The sequence below is a fragment of the Phodopus roborovskii genome, unplaced genomic scaffold (genome assembly GCF_943737965.1).
Source record: "Phodopus roborovskii unplaced genomic scaffold, PHOROB, whole genome shotgun sequence".
NCBI classification, from domain to species: Eukaryota; Metazoa; Chordata; class Mammalia; order Rodentia; family Cricetidae; genus Phodopus; species Phodopus roborovskii.
In genome coordinates this window covers 22,693,329-22,712,335 of record NW_026126541.1, presented here as the reverse complement: position 1 = coordinate 22,712,335, position 19,007 = coordinate 22,693,329, and the positions used below count along the sequence as shown (strand labels likewise).

At 44.8% G+C, this 19,007-nt stretch overlaps 1 protein-coding gene and 1 pseudogene across 2 annotated transcripts in view; one reads left to right on the top strand and one right to left on the bottom strand.

Annotated features, from left to right (window-relative positions):
• Pcgf5 (polycomb group ring finger 5) overlaps nucleotides 1-19,007 on the top strand; it is a 100,918-nt gene that overhangs the window by 19,942 nt on the left and 61,969 nt on the right. The window lies entirely within an intron of this gene.
• On the bottom strand, nucleotides 13,429-13,529 carry LOC127233587 (uncharacterized; annotated as a pseudogene).

Genomic DNA, 19,007 nt, shown 5'->3' with positions numbered 1-19,007 from the left:
TCTGAGATTAAAAAAATGTCTTAAAATAAGCTAGAAAAGTGACGGTGGTGGTGGCACACACCTTTAATCCCAGCACTCAAGAGGCAGAGGCAGGAGGATCTCTATGAGTTTGAGGCCAGCCTGGTCTACAGAGTGAGTTCCAGGACAGCTAAGACTACACAGAGAAACCCTGTCTTAGAAACAAAACAAAACAAAAAAAAAACAAAAATCTTCATAGAAGTCTGCATAATATGCATGGTTTATCTGCTCTCTTTCATGAAGCCTGCCTGGTTAAAAGCAAACAGGTAGATGCCCCAGAATCACGTGGGCCAGTGTGGAATGCACCTATATTCAAATTACACTACAATTTTAACTATAAAAAATAGTTTGAGAGTTTTTGTTCAGTTATGTGAAAAACCATGGAAATTTTAACCACTGAAACAGTTTTATATAGTTTACAAATAAAAGCCAGACAGAAATTAACACCTGCCATTTATTTTTCTGCAGTGATATCCTAACGTATTGAGGCTGCTATAACAGAATGACAGAAACTCGGTGGCTTAACAAACAACAAAAGTTTCTTCTTCACAGTTCCAGTGGTGGGGAAGCCCAAGGTCAAGACATGAGCAAATTGATGTCACCTGATGTCAGGGTGGGGGGGAGGGGTCTGCTTTCTAGCTTGTGCTTTCTTGCCTATGTCTTCATATGTCAGGATGGAACTAATGTAGGGACTCTCTTCGGTAAAGATGTGGGCTCCAGCTGTACCCTCGTGATGTAATGCCTTCAGAAGGCCTCGCCTCAAGAGGGCCGCCTTGGAGGCTAGGGTCTTACCGTATGGGTTTGAGGGGTGCAGACATTGAGGTCATAAAGTGTAATGATTCCACATCAGTCCAGGGGAGTGAGGAGACTTAGGGTGCCCGTCCTCTTTAAGCTTCATTTTCTCTGTGTATGAGATAGGGGATTTGGTTCAAATTACTACCAAGGTCATTTTGACTCAAGTGTGATTCGGGAAAGTTAGGAAACACAGCCTGTAACCATGGTGAGGGTAGATGATCAGTGGATCCAAAAACACATTATTTTCTCCTTCTCTCTGACAGCAAGCAATGCTTTCCCCTTGACTAAGTCACTCTGTGCATATTCCCTTAATAAACCAATTTCTTGATTTTCTTTTAAAAGAGAATACCAGCTGCTCGGTAGTGAATGGAAGAGCATTGAGAAATACCAAACCAATGAGGTCTCACCTCCAAATTAGAGATCTGCATTACTGCATTGTTTTTCTTCCCTATTGTAGGTATTCAGAAAGCAATAGGTGACGATCTGATAAATTTAGAAACTACTCCACATCAGTTCTTGCTGCCATTGTGTTTATGTGAGAATCTCATTAAAATGTATATCATTTATTCTCTTAAAATATGATTTCCTTCATTTTTGCCTTTCTACAGGCAGCAAGTTTGTGTCCATAAATACAGATTCTTGTCAAGATACTTGCATTGATGGTCATTTTTTCTCCATTAGCGTCTAGGTAATCTGCTTAAACAATACTGCATTGACCCTCTTGGTTTGCTGAAGTGTGTTCTCATCAGTTTTGTCCTTGTGCACTGGTGTCCTAAGCAGCCCTCCAAGAGCCACTGTGGTGCTGCAAGACCTGTGGCCATGCCCCTTGGGGACTGTGCCCTGCCAAGAACACTGCTCCCGACATGAGCGTCCTGACTTTGTTGGGACACTGCAGACAGACTCAGCCCTCTAAAGAAGAGACTCGATCATTAAATGAACACTGCCCAAGGAGACAGCAGAAAAGCCAGCTCCTGTCACTTGGGAGGTGGAGACAGGAGGGTCCAGAGTTCTAGGCCAGTCTTGGAGGCAGCCTGGACCACATGAGACCCTGTGACAAAACAAAACAAACACCACAAAACGAATAGCAACAACAAGACAAGGAGGAGAGATTTATTTATTTCACTGTGTTATTCTCAAATAGCTAGTAGCGTGTGTGTTTGAAGTATTGTATCACTGACTAGCTGTGTGACATGAGGGTTGCTCACCCTCCCTGAGCTTCAGTTCCCTGTTCTATAAAGTCTGGGTCTTATTTCTAAAATGCATTTGGTTCTAAAGCCTGCTCACGTTCATCTCATGCCTGTCTCCTCTTTCCTTCCATTCTTCTAGCTTCATTTAAGCTTACTGGGGGCAGTCTATGCTTTAAATTTAATCGGACCAACTCAATTTGTTTTGCTTTTATACTTGGATAATAGACTAAAAAAAACCATTCTTATTTTTATAGAAATTATAATTAGACACATTTCCCCCAGCAGGCATTTTTGTACATCTTTGTCAAAGAGAGTCAAGCCAATTGGATGCTACTGACAGCAGTTACAGGATATGTCTAGAGAAAAAGTGTTTGTCATTTACCCACCTTCCTGCCATCCTGCAGAATCTGTCCTGCTCAGGGCTTTCAAGCTGTTAAACCAAAGGGAAGAGTGACAGCCACAAAACCCTGTAGAAATGGGTTAGAAAACAGTCTACAATAGGGCCACTTACTCCTTAAAGAAATGCCTATCCAGTTGTCTGCTAGGTTGCCTGTGGCATATTGTCGTGCACAACAGACATTGTTAACATTGCAGAGTTGATTTCACTACTATTGGGAAACAGGATTCTCAGACAGCCCTACCATTACCATGTCTTCCACAGGGGAGTAAAAGCTAAGGAGTATGAAAAGTGGAGCATAAACAAAGGGGGCTCCCAGGGGAAGTGGGGAGTGGAGAACTTGGCTGTAGTCTGGGAACCTGTGAATGGGTTAAATTTCTAGGCTAAACAGACTTTCTGGTGCAAGCCAAGTTAAAGATCTGAAAATAAGAGATGTCCCTTAAAACAGAAAAATCACACTGGTTAGTGTATAGAAGTGTCCAGAACTTGGCATGGTTTGATTGCAAAGCAGCATAAAGGGGCTGGTGGGGAAGCATAAGGAGGACAGAGAAGAACAGCCTTGAGGAGATAAATCAGCTTTTCACTCACTGCCCCCGGAGTCCCAGCAGAGACTGAATCCAGCTCCAAACCAGAAGCAACCCAAAGAAGATGCTCAGTGGGCTTCAGAAAGGTTCCATTTGAGAATCTAAGCGAATGGCTTAACTGATGCTACAACCAGGCTTGTGACCTATGGAACTGACGTAATAAGGGGTATTGTCCGAGGCTCCTTCTTTTGTGGAGATTTGACATACCAGTAATTCAACACGCATAGGGTAAGGGAGCTGGCCAAGAGAGCCCCAGACAGAGAGGAAACAAGAATCAAGTTCCAAGGTGGTGTACCTGAGGGATGGAGGGTACACAGGCGGCCGCTGTGACTGGGTTGCAGAAAACAAAGGGTTGGGTGGAAATGAGGTCAGAAAGGGTTAATCTTGAGATGGTACCAATTTGTACCGGGCCCTAAAAGCTGAGAACTTTTGCACAGTGGTCAGAAACTGAGGCAGCTGTGGACAAATGACCAGAAGCACTGTTGCTGACTGAAGATGGAGGAAGACATGGCCCTAGAGTGCGTGTGGCCTCTTAGCAAATAGTCATGGCACAGAAGATAGACATCTTCAAGACCGCCAACACCTACCTGACCATAATAAACTTTAACTTGGGTAATTCACTGCATAGCCAAAGAAAATCCACAGAGCAAACAGTTGGATATAAGGATCTGTTAAAAAAAAAAAAAAAAAAAAAAAAAAAAAAAAAAAAGGAAGGTAGGAGTTTGAAGGCACAGAGGTAGCATTGGAAGCCTTGGGAGAAGGAGATCTCCAGGACCATGAGACAGGAGGAGAGGCACTCCACATTTATCACGCTGCTCCCAGTCCCTGCTGGCCAGGTGCTCCATATGGGGTCTATTTCGAGACTGCACATGTCAGAATGGCTCAGTGTCCTTCTCCTGGTATTCCATGTGGTGATGGTGGGGTAAGGTCAGAGTGGACAATGTAAGAAGAGCATAAAGCTAAAATGAAATACTGACAAAGGCTGGACTGAACAAGTGTGCCAGGAGATTGGAGGGAGTAAATCGTGCCCAGTACAGAAATGTACTAATGGGGGGGGACAACAACTAATGCTAACATTTAAACAAACCATAACCAGTCCTTAAATTTTTAAAGATTTATTCTTTACTGTGTGTATCAAATGTTTTTCCTGCATGTTTGCCTGTTCACCACATAAGTGCCTGGTGCCCCCATGGTCTGGTTTTGTGCCAGCACAGGAATTCGCTTACAGGCTAAGGACCACTGAGGCAAATGGGACCCCATTGCAAGACAAGCTGGGACCTCCAGGTTCTTGGTTCCCTGTGCTGGATGAGGTGGAACTCCCATCTTTTCATTAGACAGGCTAATAGCACGAAGGAATTTCTAGGAAAGGACTGGATAAGGGACTGGATTGACCAGAGCATTCTGGTTATCTGATGCTGTGTATCAAACCAGCCCAAAGCTTAATGACTTTAAACAACAGTAATCATTTGTTATCTCCCACGGCTTCTTGAGTCTGGAATTTGTCGGTGTGGCCTGGCCCTATTCCACATGGTATTCACAGGGTGGGCTCAACAGCTTGGGACCGGCCAGAGTCATCTACCAGCTTGTTGATGTGTCTGGTGCCTGATCTAAGATACCCAAGTTCTCCAGGCATGTTCCTGCCTGTCTGCATGACCTCTCTGTGGCACATTATTTTCCAGGGGTGTCTGCACTGAGGTGTAGCCGCAGAAAGTGAGGTCTCCACGGGCAGCGTCAGCATCGCAGCGAGCACTGACATTTATGGAGGGCTTGCGGCTGTCCAAGCATTGTGCTAAGGGCTACATCTGTGTGTTGCATTATTTAACCCCTAGCAGGTGTGATTTATAAGGTAGCCTGCTTTGCTTTTTTTTTTTTTTTTTTTTTTTTTTTTTTTATACAATGAGGGGATAGAGTCAGTGGGGTTAAATGGCGGATTTAAGCTCACAATGGACTTCTGAATTTTGTGATAAGAGTGCTGATGGTGGAAAGTCAGTGAGAACCTTGCTTCCGGCAAGGAAGAACCACAGCTTCTCTGGTGCCTCTGCCCGCTCATTCTAGGCAGCCCCCCCAACACAAGCACACCCCCTTTTCCCTTCCCTGCAGGGTCAAAATCCCTCATTTTATTTGATCACATTCCAATACTTTCCTGCTCCAATTTTTCCATTGAAAATATAAATCACTTTTGTTATAATTTGAGCCAACGAATTGATCTAGAAACTTAAATATGAAAATACTGATTTAATAAAAAACAAAACAGGCATCAACCACTGTAGCACATACCTTTAACCCCACCCAGCACTCGGAGGCAAAGGCAGGCAGATCTCTCATTTGGTTTTACTTGTGAATTCGAAACATCTTTCTCCAACCAGAGGCTGCACCTGAGTCAGTGGAGACCCTGGTGCTGATGGGAGAGGAAGTGTACCTTTGATCCTTCCCCACAGCCCCCTTCCTGCCTTGACCAGGCTCACCTCCCCCCCCCCCCCCCATAACATCCTGTCCTGCTTCAGACTCATTAGCACAGCCTTTCTTGGATACTCTTATTGAGCACATGGCCAGTGAATGAATTGCATACATTTGAAACACCCCCTCCCCAATGGCTGCTGGGTCTGTGTTTTTCTACTGAACCTTGCCATCAGTCTTTATAAAAGAGAAACGTAATTTGGTTTGGGGACCTCTTCTAAGGGCCCCCGAAGACATATATTTGTTGTTTTATCCTCACAGTAGTAGGTTAAAAGGACACCTGTGTGTCTTTGTCTGAGTTCACACTGCCATTCATGAAGGGGACCCAGGTTTTTTCCGAGATGCTGTGTTGATTCATTGTGTTAATTATACACTCTGAGTGAGACTGGGAATCACCAACAGGCCCCACAGACAGGCAGCACCTTTCACAAAGCCTGCATCCTCAGGGGTTGAGATAGTGAAGTCACAGCATGTTTAACTGGTCAGGTTGTGAGGAATATTATGTAAAAAATAAATCCTGGAGAGGGCTCGTGACTTGCTGTGACAGAGTCGCTGATAGGAAGTAGGGGGAACTTGCTGTGGCTCTCAATTCAGGGACACAGTACGTCTAGGGAAGGCATGGTGACAGGAGTCACTCTGCTGTGGACAGAAGTATACAGTGGCAGGTCCCACTGTGGCAGCAGTCAGAAAGCGATAGCTCCAGAGGGGGTGCTGTAACCTCAAGTCCCACCCCATGTGACCCATTTCCTCAACTACGCTTCAGAATATTCCACCAGTCACTGCCAACTATGGACCAAGTGTTCAAATGTGCAAGCCTGAGGGGTTTACATTCTACATTTCAACAGTCGCGGAGGGAAATTGGAGTGTCAGGTTATGTCACTGTACCCAGGTATGTCCTCACGGTTTTCCATCTTGAAGTAGAAGCCAGAAGGCCCTACATGATTCACCCCCCCCACCCCACCCACCCCCCCACCCCCGCTCACTCTCAGCCGCCCCGGTCTCCTGACTGGCGGGACCTTGGGCACCGGCATTGACCTTGCTGTTGGTACTTCAGCTTCTCTTCGTGTAGCCAGCCTCCTTCAGGTAAAACTGACCCCTTTGCCTCTTTTGGACTCTGCCCACATTCACCGTTTTAAGAGTCAGTCACTTTGCTACCACCCTCCACACCTCTAACCCCTTGGCCACAGTGCAGCAGAGGAAGGTGGTGGACACCAGCAGTTAGACACAACCATGAGCAAAGCTGTGTCACCCGCCTTCCCTCCACAGAGCATGTCTGACCTTTGCTGGGGACCCAGGCCCCTCTGTGCCCTTCGGGTGTTGGGAAGGTTCTCTGTAAAGGTCCTGCCTGGTGACGGCACCCCGGGGATCCCCCTGGACTCTCCAGGGCAACCAATTCAGCCCTGCACATAACTGGGAATTTCCACCTGACATTTGGCCTCTCTCCCTGTGGCCTCACTCTGTGGATTGGATGGCGTTTCTGAAGTCAGGAGCCCTGCGTCAGGTCAGGATGATTCTACTCCAGAAGTCTTGGCTGTGTGTATCCAGTGTGTGTCCCCTGCAGGGAGCCCATTGTAGCCCTCTCTGGATGCTTCTCTTACATCATCTCTGGCTGCCTCAGCTGTGTGCTCGGCTTTCAGTTTCACTGGCTGTTCTGACCTTTTGTGTCTTTTTGTTTTGTTCAGAAACTGAAACTGCCTCTCATACCTAACAGGTTTGTATCTACCTCATTCCATTCTGCCTCTCTTCCCTTCTGCCACTCAATTCTTGCGTCCAGAGTATCAAGAAGGGACAGTTCTGCCTCCACCAGTAAAGTTACACATGGTCTAGTTTGAGAGACATTAGTAAGTAAAATTTAAAGTTTGCTTGTCACAGGCTTGGTTCTCGAAGACTGGAGGGGGTGTTCTTTGTATAAGAGATGGAAGGGGGGGGCGAGGAAAATATCTCAGTGGGTGAGGCTACTTGCTGCATTAGCATGCAGAGCTGAGTTTTAGGACCAATGACTCTCTCTCTCTCTCTCTGTGTGTGTGTGTGTGTGTGTGTGTGTGTGTGTGTGTGTGTGTGTGTGTGTGTGTGTCTGTAACCCAAGTCTTGTGGTGAGTAGAGACACCAGGATTACTGAGGCTTGACAGCTGCCTGCCTAGGTCCAAATTCAGTGAGATAGCCTGTCTCAGAGCAGATCTTTGAGTAAGGCAGAAACCAATAGAACGGGATATCCAGTGTCCTCCTCTGGCCTCTGTGTGTGTATATACATGTACTTATGCACCATGCGAACACCCCCCCTCTCTCTGTCTGTCTCTCTCTGTCTCTGCTCTCTCTCTCTCTCTCTCTCTCTCTCTCACACACACACACACACACACACACACACACACACACACTCACAGAGAGAATGGGAATGGCACAAAGAAGAAATTAAGTAAATGAAGCTGTGGTTCCAGCCTCAGTGGAAGTCTTTAGCCGGAATAGCTCTTCAGACCTCTCTTGACTTGGCTGTGACAGCCAGGCCTTTATACCAGCCCCCTCAATCTTTGCATGTTAGGCATCTTGAGAAAGTGACATGGGCAAAGTCCATCCCTGCAGAGCCTTACAGCACTCATAAAAGCCACCCTGCCAGTCCCCAACGACGCCCAAGCACCTTCTGCATTACTGTAAGTGAGACTTGGCCTCGTCTCTAAGATTTGAGGCAGGATTTTCTCTAAGAAGTAGTGACCCCTGGGCCTGGGGAGATGGCTCGGGGGTTAGGAGCTCTTCCTGCCCTCCCATGGGACCCTGGTTTGGTTCCCAGCACCCATCTGGTGATCTTTAACTCCAGGTCCAGGGGATTGTATACCCTATTCTGGACACCTAGGGCATCAGGCATGCATCAGGCAAAACACTCAAATGCAAACAATAAAAGTAAGTGGGTTTCTTTTTTCTTTTTTAGAAAAATAAACATTATGATCAGTTTTAGTTTGCTACTGAACCTTTGTATATGTCATTGATGAAGCCTTAGGGATTATGGAGCCTCCAGTCTGGCAAATGGAGAAGTGGGTGATAAGAAGGGACAGGAAATCTAAGTGTGGCTTTCCACAGCACAGACCCCCTCCAATCACAAGTACTTGACAAGCAACCCCTGAAATGTCACATGGCCAATGCAGAAGTAGGGTCATGAGAGAAAAATCACCCAAGAAAGGTGTGCTCTAGGACTGTGCTGTGGGCCTTGGGAATGCAGTCCCTCCCGGAAACCCCAGGGACCAGTGTCCGTTCTCCAAAGTTACCCCATTCACATGGAAAGGAAACTGGAGTATTGCTGATGAGCCCCGTGCCTGAGATATGTCGTGGGGTCATTAACTCCCTGCATTGTCACTCAGTCTGCAGAGGAGTTCAGTCACTATGGCTGTCTAACACTGGTGACCAACAGTCACAGGGGAGATGCTACTGCACTGAGACCAGCCAGCCACCACAGCACTCACTGGTGTCCAGGGGACATGGAGAAGGAGACCTGACCAACAGTCACAGTGCTGTGGGCAGATGCTGCTGCGCTGTGACCAGCCATTACAGAACTCACTGGTGTCCAGGTCTGGCTAGAAAAGCTGTTCCCGAAAGAAAAGTACTTCCTGTGTGCCTTCTGTTTTAAAGAGACTGAGTCTTGAACAAAGTCCCACTGGGAACTGGAGTAGTATTGAAGTAGGTAAAGGGTAGGATAGCCGGCCAGTAAGTAATTGGGGGCTTTTGGAGAGGGCTAGCTGACTATATTTTCATCCTACCTGTTGGAAACCAGCAGTCTGCTGACCCCACCCCCTGATGATGGGCAGGATGCTCATGGTTATGATTTACCTGGCTGCTCAAGCTTTACCTGGCTGCCAGGGGACTCAGTTACGCATGCGCTCAAGTTTCTCTTTTAAAGCAAGTGCGCCAAGTGCGCCTCTCTCTTGCTCCTTCTCTCTCTCTATCTCTCTCTCCCTCTCTCTCTCACTCTCTCTCTCCCTTGCTCTCTTTGTCTCCTCTCTGCTTTCAGTTGGCCACCAGCCAACCCCCTTCCTCTCCCCTCTCTCAATAAACTCCACGTGGGCGCTGAGTCTCGTGTTTGTGTTTCATAGGCAATAGCTGCAGCAAAAGAACAACACTACCTAGTGAACATTGGGCAGTAGGCAAATTAAGCCTTTGTTTCCTGCTCTTAAAAGGGTATCAATATGATAGGATTCGATTCACAGGGTATTTAGAGCAGTCTACAACACCACTGATATAAAAATATCTAACTGCAGCTTGGCATGTAACAAACACTAGCTGTGATGCTGATCCTGATTGACAGGAGGGAGTAGAAAGGGGGGTCAGGTGAGAGAATGGCCAGAGCTTGGGTAAACATGGCATGCAAGAAGCAAAAGAAGAAATGCTAAGGCCAGGGAAGGCACACAGTTAAGAAGGCATGCCCACTTAAAACAAAAATCTCATAGCAAAACCGCCAGGGGAAGCCCAGTATGTAAAACACGTTAACGGAGCCACTTAATTGAACGTGGAGTCGGGAACCAACCTTGGTCCTGTCGCTTTTCCTCCTCCGCCTCCAACTACCCACAGCCCCCAAGGGAGTTCTGAGAAACCCCAATGCTGCAAGAACAAAACAAATTTCTATAGAAGGATTTGTAAGAAGCCACCATAGCACGTCCTTTGTTCTGAATTGACTAAGTTTGGTTTTTTTTTGGGGGGGGTTAGTCTTTTCTTAAGAGTCATTTTAGATGAAACCTTGCTTAAGTGTGTTACTTTTTTTTTGCCTTCTTAACGAGGCTGAATGAAAATCTTATAACATGATGATTTTTGGTTATACTAATGAGCATTCTATTACAGTTTTGTACTTTAGCATGTCGCTTTCCAGACTCAGAGGTTCTGAACAGTAGGCATGCCCAGCTGCCCTGTGCTCTCAGGATCACTGTGAGCAGTGGTGTGGGCATGGGGTGGGGTGAGGTGTCTAGACACGGGGACCTGACCATCCAGACTACATCCCAACAGCATCTCATTAGTACTGTGACCTCAAGCAAGAAGGCACTGGACTTCTATCTCAGTGGGGTTTTGTTTGTTTGTTTGTTTTCCTGCAAACTGAATATTAGTCATACTTACTCAGTGGGGTTGTAGTAAAAAAAAATTTTAAATCTTCATATGTTCAGAACAATGGTTGTGCAAGAATGATATATAAGTGTGAGGATGATTGCAGTGGTTGTGGAGGAGGAGGAGGTGGCAGAGATGGATCCATTTTATATAATTTACCCGTCATCTCCTATCACATAGCATAATGCTTAAGTGTATGAGTTCTGAAGCTGTTAATAATCTGAGTTCCACCAAACGTTGTGACCTTGGGAAAATTAATTCTGTGATACTTGAGTTTATTCATCCAAAAAAGAGGGGCTAAAATACAAATTAGTTCATAGGATTTCTGTGAAGATTAAAAAGGATACATTTTTGTAAAACCCGGGTTGGCACCTATTTAGCAAATAGCGAGTGATCCTTGTCTGGCATCCATCTTTCTTGCTAATTAAGAGTCTTAGTTTAATGTGTAGTACAGAGTCCGGAGTTGATAAATTTTTGCTCCTAAAAGCTATTGAGAAGATTTTTTGCTTTGTTACTTAATTGGTTTTGGTGAATGGAGGTTGTTAACTTACTGATCTTAAGTAGTAAGGAGCTTGGTGCTGGTACAAGGGTAGGTGGATGGATGGATTAACCATGTATGTGTTAATAACGCAATGCTTGATATAATACTGTGGTATTATATGTGTGAATTTTTATGTTAAAGGACCATGCTTTGCTGGAAAGGTTGACCTGCTTAATGTTCATACAGGGGGGATTTGCCAAGGGAAGGGAAGCAGCAAGGAAATGTATTGGTAGAAATGACTAGAAGGAGGGTTAAGCAGCAGGTTTTCTGTTGTAAGACAACTGGAAGTCAAATATATGACAGAAAGAAAGAAAGCAAACAAGAAAATTAAGGACTTTTACAGCCTTGGGGGGGGGGGCGCAGGTGAATGTTCACCTCTGGGTGATTTTACAGGCTAATTTCAGTCTCCAGATCATCGTTTCGCAGCCTGTTGATTGCAAACCCCTCACAGGGGTCAACTAAGATGGTTGGAAAACACAGATATTTGCGTTACAATTCATAGCAGTAGCAATGAAAATAATTTCGTGGTCGGGGGTCACAACAAAATGAGAAACTGTATTAAAGGGTTTCAGTATTACCAAGATTGAGGAACCACTGCTCTAGAGCATGCTGCTATCAAGATTACCCCTTTATGGGAGAGTTGAAGCAGCCAGGATTGCATTGCATATTTAAAATGTTTGAGAAGACAGTCCAAACCTTAAGATAGAGGTGGGGGGAGGAGGGATGGAGGTGTGGGGGCAGGTGTGCAGTGGGAGTGAGCTGGGCGTGGATTGCATGTCCTTTCTGTGTTATCCTGGAATAGTTATATGCACTCGGACATATTCCTTAGTTAAGTATACCTTTGTCTAAGTTACTATTGACTATTAAATAGGACCCTGATTTCATGTGTAAATAGTGAGCTAACAGGATTTCTGTGTGACAGAGATGATGCCCTGTTGTAGGAGAGATTTTCCTGGGGAGAGGGGACACACAGAAGTCTACCTACTCCATAAGGGAATCCCATGACAGACCAAAGTACCAGCTGCACCAGAGGCCAACTTAGTGAACACTGAGTTTTATTGTGGTTACTTACAGGAACAGAGGCAACCCAGAGCAGCTGCATTACAAAAAATAAAAAAATAAAAAGTCCACCCACCCAAAGGGTGGCTCCTGACAAAGGCCACATCCCTAGAGCTCTGTGCATTACCAACAGGGAATAGCCTTCTCCCCAACTGTTGTTTTCTGCTTCTATAGGTCTGGGAGCCCCCCCCCCCCAACTTGGAAATGTGAAGTTTGTTTATTTCTGGCTCTCATGAGCACACCTCCTCCTTTCTAGAGAGAATATTTCAGTTCAGAGGAAAGGGCTGACGGCACCATGCTAAAGTTACAGTCTCATTTGTCCTGTGGGACAGTAACTGGTTTGATAACTGAATTAGTCACATTAAAAAAAAAAGATGTCTCTCTCTCTCTCTCTCTCTCTCTGTGTGTGTGTGTGTGTGTGTGTTGGACATACATGCACATATACATGCATGCCCATGGTACCCAGAAGAAGACATCAGAGCTACTGGAGCTGAGTTACAGGCTGCCAGACATGAGTGCTGGGAACTGAACTCCAATCGTCTACAAGAACGAGAAATGCACTTACCCTCTGAGCCATCCCTCCAGCCCTGCACACTAGAAATCTTATTTCATTTTTCGGACTTTTGGTGGCTGAATGTACTTGCCTCTTCTGTATGTCACTGACACAGATGCATCATCTGGTGGTTTCCTTGTTAGTGAATTAAGTAAATTTTTAACACATAGTCAAGATATATTGTATAAAAGTCGTATTTTAAATCTCCTGAAAAATCCATACTAGCATATTGACTACTTACTAATATAAATTATCTTTCTTACTGTCTTCTGTGTCCTCTAACAGTTTTGTTTGCTCCATTTGATTTTAGCCTTGACTAGACACTTTGAGAGCAAACAGAACTTCCAAAGAGGAACTTTTTGGGTTGAGGATTTAAAAAGTGTCAGAGAATGTACCGGGAGCACTGCGTCTCCTGAGGTGACTGGTAGGTGGGAAGGGAAAGCCTCCATAGAGTCTCACTGTAGAGGGGAGCAAAGGAGGCTGGGCCCTTCCTTAGGACGCTGTTGCCCCAGCTGTCTAGGACAGTAGGCTGCTGAGTAGATGGGGAAGGTGGGAGGTAGCAATCAATGACAGTGTCTCAGCAGTGACCTAGGAGTGGCTGTGTGTGTGACCTTACGCCCTTCACCTTCAGCCCTTTGCTTGGGATTTTCTCTGCTGTTTTACTTCCCACCACTACCCATCTGCTCAATGAGGACCTTAACCTGTTCGTGTCTTGTCTAAGTGTGATCCGACTAGAGTCCTCTGACCCCTCCCCTTTTTAAAAAGCTAAGGAGCACTGCAGATTTCTGTGTGTCGTGCTTGCACAGGAGCCATGCCATCTTCTCTGTATCGTTCTAGTGTTAGTATGGTGCCAAAGGAAACACTAACCTCCCTTTTCAAAATACCACTTCCCCAAACTTCCCTTCAGCTTTATCCTCCTTTACGGCACTATCGCTACCTGACTTGTATTCCTTATTCTCTGTCTTTTTCCATCAGACGGTAAATTCTACCCGTCAAGGAGTCTGATTCTCTACCGTGTTTCCTGTGCTGAGGACACAGCCCAGCACACCGAACACCAGATCAGGAGCAGTGCATTTTCTAAGGAGGGTTTTTTACTGGAAAGAGCTTTCCCCTTATAAGCAGTCTCTGCAGGCCGAATCCTTCTGGCCTGTCGTTTCTTTGTAATCAGCCACAAGATGGCTTCAGTGCAGAGGGTGATCCAGTTAGTGGTCAGATTCTCCTACTAGCAAGTTCTGGAGACAGGGACCATTTGTCGCCCTGTTGGTGTTAAATATCTCACTTTTCTTCCAAGTTTTATTTTTGACAAACTCAAAACCCGTGGAAAAGTCACAATTAAGGAATGTTTCCCATTTAATTTACTGATGGCTCGGTGGTAAAGAGTACTTACTACTCTTGCAGAGGACCTTGGCTTGGTTCCCAGCACCCACACAGCAACTTAGAGCCACCTGTAACTCCTGAACTAGAGGTCCTGACACCGTCTTCTGCCTCTACAGTTCCTGCACGTCCAGGCAACTCAAAAAGACACATGGTACACATAAATAAATATATAAAAATGCAAAACTTCTTGGCATGGAGGGGAATGCCCTTTTAGGGACTTGTGTCCTCTGGTAGACATAGGAAGGGAAAAGGCACTCCTCAACCACGCAGATGAGGAGAGCTGTGTCCCCACGTTCACCATTGCATTTGCAAATCCTCACTCTTCAAAGAGGGGCTTCCAGCCCAGTCTCTGGAATCGTGGAGAAGTAGCAGTAGTTTCAGCTGTGGATGTTCATCTGCTTAATGTTCTCCTTGGCCAAACATAGCTTTATTGATACCCAAACAAAAGTTAGGCAGGTTGAGCTTTCTGCACCAAAAAAATAAATGTTTCTCTTGACCTGAAGGAGTGGATTTTGGTCAAATAACTTCCTGAGTCTTCTTAGAAGTCATTTCTAGACAAATTATTGTTAGCACTTTGGCTATTTGTAGTTTATGACTTTTTAAAATTCAAAAAAAAAATTCCACATGTACATGGTATTTGTGTTGCTTGGTAACCTTGTTCAATTTATTTGCATTTTAATCAGTAATCCTTTTTTCTGTAAGGTAATTTCATTTGCCCTTCTGTTGTCTAACTTTATGTCCCCTTACTTCATCCTACTAAGAACAGAGATTTTTTTTCTTTTTTTTCCTTACATGAGAACATTTCAAGAACGCTTGACTCTCATGGACATAGGGTGAGGCACACTTCCTCTAATGTATAAGGTGGGTAAGAGGACACCAGCTATTTAAACTCTGATCCTTTGAATACCTCAGCCAGAGAGAGAGTGGAGTGGAGTATATGGGTATGTCAGCTCAGTATTAACAGGGTCAGAAGATTTCCCAAGTGGGTGCTACACTTCTTGTATGTGTGTGTGTTTGATTACTTTGTTTTATTTTGGACTCCCTGTGTCCTCTGCTGCTTCTGACATTAGGGTAGATAGGGGATGATAGATTAGACATCTCTATTTTAAAAATCTCAGTCAATGTCTGGCATTAATGTTCTGCAATTCCATGTGGCCCACTACTTTCTTAGCAATCCCCGACGGGTATTAGATGCCATTCTTGTCATTGAAGAGATTGCCTGCTGCTGGAGTCCCCACCTGTACCAGGTAATGTCCTGGTGATTTGTTCCTGGTCTCATCACTTACCTACAAAGCCCACCAAACACTGTGTCATCAGAGTTTTTCCTTTGTTTCTCTCGGTGGTGTTTAACCTGGACATGGTCTGCTACAGTGTTTAGGCTAGTAAGTATCTGCTAAGACTTCTTGGTTGGAGGTGGCACCTTCGAGAATCACGCTGTGTAAGTAGCTCCATCTGGTGAGAGGCCATTGTCCCCACACAGCGCCAGTGTTCCCTATAGAAGTACAGGGCATGGAACCTGTGGTCTGTGCAAGCCACGATCTAGGTATTCAAAGCTTGCCCGTGGCTGGATGCCAGGCCCTGTGGCGAGCAGAAAGGCTACACCAGTGCCTCTAATGCTCGACACCTGCTACCAATTAGTTCACACCTGCCTTGTGCCGTCCTGTCACTGCCATTCTTTCTCCCATGGGCTACCCTTTAAAAACACTCACAATCAGAAATGTTTCCGGTTCTGACCTAGATCTCCATGTATCTTTATAAGCTCTGAAGAAATGTTGATGAATTCTCTGATAATAAATAAGAGATCAAGTTTGGTCCATTCTCTCAATTTAAATATACATAAATGTCAAATCCTTTTTGACACTGGAAACTTCTCAAATCTGTCTGTCTCTGTCTCTGTCTCTCTCTCTCTCAGAGCTGGGAACAGCATCATTCACGGTACCCAAAACAGTGTTAAACATATATTATATGAGTCTGAAGTATTTGCTGAACACAAACTCAAACCCAGGAAGATAAGCAACTGAGTATAATTTATTTTCCTCCCCATCTCATGAGACTTTTCCAGTTGTAACTTTGAATCCAGCAGACCTACACACCTCAATATGTCGTGGGGTGGTTTGAGCATTGGTCTCTTCCTGCCCTTCCTGAAGCTGCCCACTAGTCTGCACTGTGTATTTGGGCTGCTAGCAGCCCAAATACACAAATGTGTCCTCAGTGCATAGTTAGCTGAATGATTGATTCTAGATTGAAGGCTGCCCCAGAAAGTGAAGTGGTTCCTTCAGTCTTGCCTGAAGTATCCTGAGGTTGTTACTTCAAGAGTTGCCTTCTGACAGTGTACCATACTAGTTTCAGTTGTTACATTTGCCATAGGAGCTATTTTAAATTCAGCCAGCATTTATTGAACACCTGCAAGACTTATGCACCGACCTCTTCTTGTTATTTACCAGCTTCCCTGATCCTAATGAACAAGAACATCAAAACTCCTTAAAGTCACCGGAAGTCCTCAAAAGGGAGAGTCTTCTTAGGTGGAGAGGGCAAAGGAGCTATTTTGGATGATTCAGAATTGCAACTGGTGTAAATGGGTGAGAAAAAGAGGGTTGGAGGGAGAGTAGGGTGTGGGGTAGGTAAAACAGGCAAGGTTTTATGTTGGGAAACACAGACCTAGGTCTGAGAGCTCTACTCTAGGGCAGAATGCTCTAGAAGGGGCCTGAGAGGCACCAGGTTGGCTCCCCGGGACCAAGTTCCACTTCACCTTCATCCATTACAGGCTTGTGACCCTTGCTGTCATGCAAACTCTCGGTGCTGGCATACCCTCATTCATATGATGAGCAAAGCAACTGTACTTACCTCATGAAGTTTTATAAGTAATAGAAGAAATAACAGGCAGGTGAAATGTTGAGCAAATTCATGCATAGCTGTTGGGCAAGGAAGGGGAGTGGAAGCCACCTTGGAAAGTTGGCTTTGATTGAACTGATAGGCATCGATAGGCATGGGTTGATTGAAGCTTTGTGGGGTTGCCGTTGACCTGTGTGGCAATAAAGACAGGGTTTGAGAAGTGACACCCTGATTGCCAGATTCTGGACACTGGAAGGTACAGGGATGTGCAGGAGTGCTGTGTGGAGATATGATCACTCTGTTTCCACTACACCTGCAGGTCACAGATTTGAGCAACAATTACATTTAAATTATTTTGCTGTGGTTGTTGGGAGAACCTTAATTCTGGCCAGGTAGAGGTAGTGAATGGCATGAACAGAACCAGAAGTTTGTTTGCTTTATTTACTTTTTGTTAACATTTCATTTTTGTAGACAGAGTTTTTATTTGTTTGTTTGTTTGCTTTTCTTGTCCTGCTGCATCCTTCATCTGTTCGGTCCCAGGTAAACACACAGAGGGCTTGTATTGTAACCTGTTTATCCTATTGCTCAGTCTTACTACTAACTAGCTCTTACAAGTTAAATTAATCCATAATTCTTAAATCTATGTTTAGCCACATGGCTTGGTACCTTTTCTCAGTGAGACATTCTCATCTTGCTTCCTCTGTGACTGGCTGTCGACCCCCTCTCTCCCTCTCCTCTTCCCAGAATTCTCCTAGTCTGATAGCCCCATGTATACCTCCTGCCTGGCTACTGGCCAGCGTTTACTAAACCAATAAGAGTGACACATCGTTACAGTGCACAAGAGCATTATCCTGCATCACATTTTGTATGCCCAGATGCTCCTGTACTGAGGGGGATGAGATAGAGAATTAATCTGAATAAATATAAATAGAAAATAACTCTGGGTATCCCTAGAAGAATAGCAGAACCTAATTTTAATGACTAATACATGCTAATTCTGGTTGGGGAGTAAATAAAATGGAACATTGCTCCCTCTATGAAAAACAGTTCTCTTTCTCTTGTTTTTTAAATTAATTTTTAAAGTTAGCATGCAACGTTTAATGGGTTTTGTCATGGTGTTTTCATCCACACGTATCATACTCTGTTCCAATTCATACCCCTTCCCCCAGTGACCCTGGGTCCTCTTAGCCATCCACCAGTTCACCTTCTGTGCATTAGGTATCTGCTTTTGTTTCCACACTGTCTGTGTGTGTCATTCTTCTCCCTTAAAGGTTGTCTCTTCCTGTTTTCTGATGGTCTCTCTTCTCATTTCATATGCTATATGCATTTCTATATGCACACAGTATAACACATGAACATGCACATATGTACATATTTCAATTTAGGTTCTACATATGAGAAAAAGTTATTTTTCTTCCTGAGTGTAAGGAGTAAGGTTTTTCCTCCCGCCGCTGGTCTTGTCCCACCGCTGCGCCAGCCCCAAATAACACACACAGATGCTGTATTAGATATAATTCTGTTGACCAGTTACTTGTTTCTTACCGGCTACTCTGTCTTAATTATTAACCCATTTCTGTTAATCTATGTATCTCCATGTGGTCTTACCAGAGAGCTGGCTGGTGTCCTGCTCTCTCCATACTCTCCATCTTGACTCCCCCTTTCTACTTCCTCCTTCCTCCTTGTCTCCTAGTCCCTCCTCTCTTGCTTTCCTATTGGCCAACATATTTACAGAATGACATCTCCCATCACCTGAGTTTGACTTAGTTCACTTAACATGATGTACTACAGTTTAATCCTTTTCCTTGAATATGTGTGTCTTAGTGTTCTGTTGCTTTTAACTGGGGCTCTTTTTTTCCCATTCTGTGGGATGGGTCCTCACTCTAGTGATGGTTTCCTTTGTTGTGTAGAAGACATCTGATTCCATGCAGTCCCTTTTTTCTGTTCTTGGTCTGTTTTAAATTGATTTGTGTGTAGGCTGGGGGACATAGGTGTTGTTTTATTCTTTCACATGTGGGGTAGGAATCTAGTTTTGCCCCCATTATTTGCTAGAAAGGCTGTCGTTGGTGTGTATTTTGACACTTCTGTCAAGAGTTAGATGACTGTAGCTGTATGGGTTTATTTCCAAGTCCTT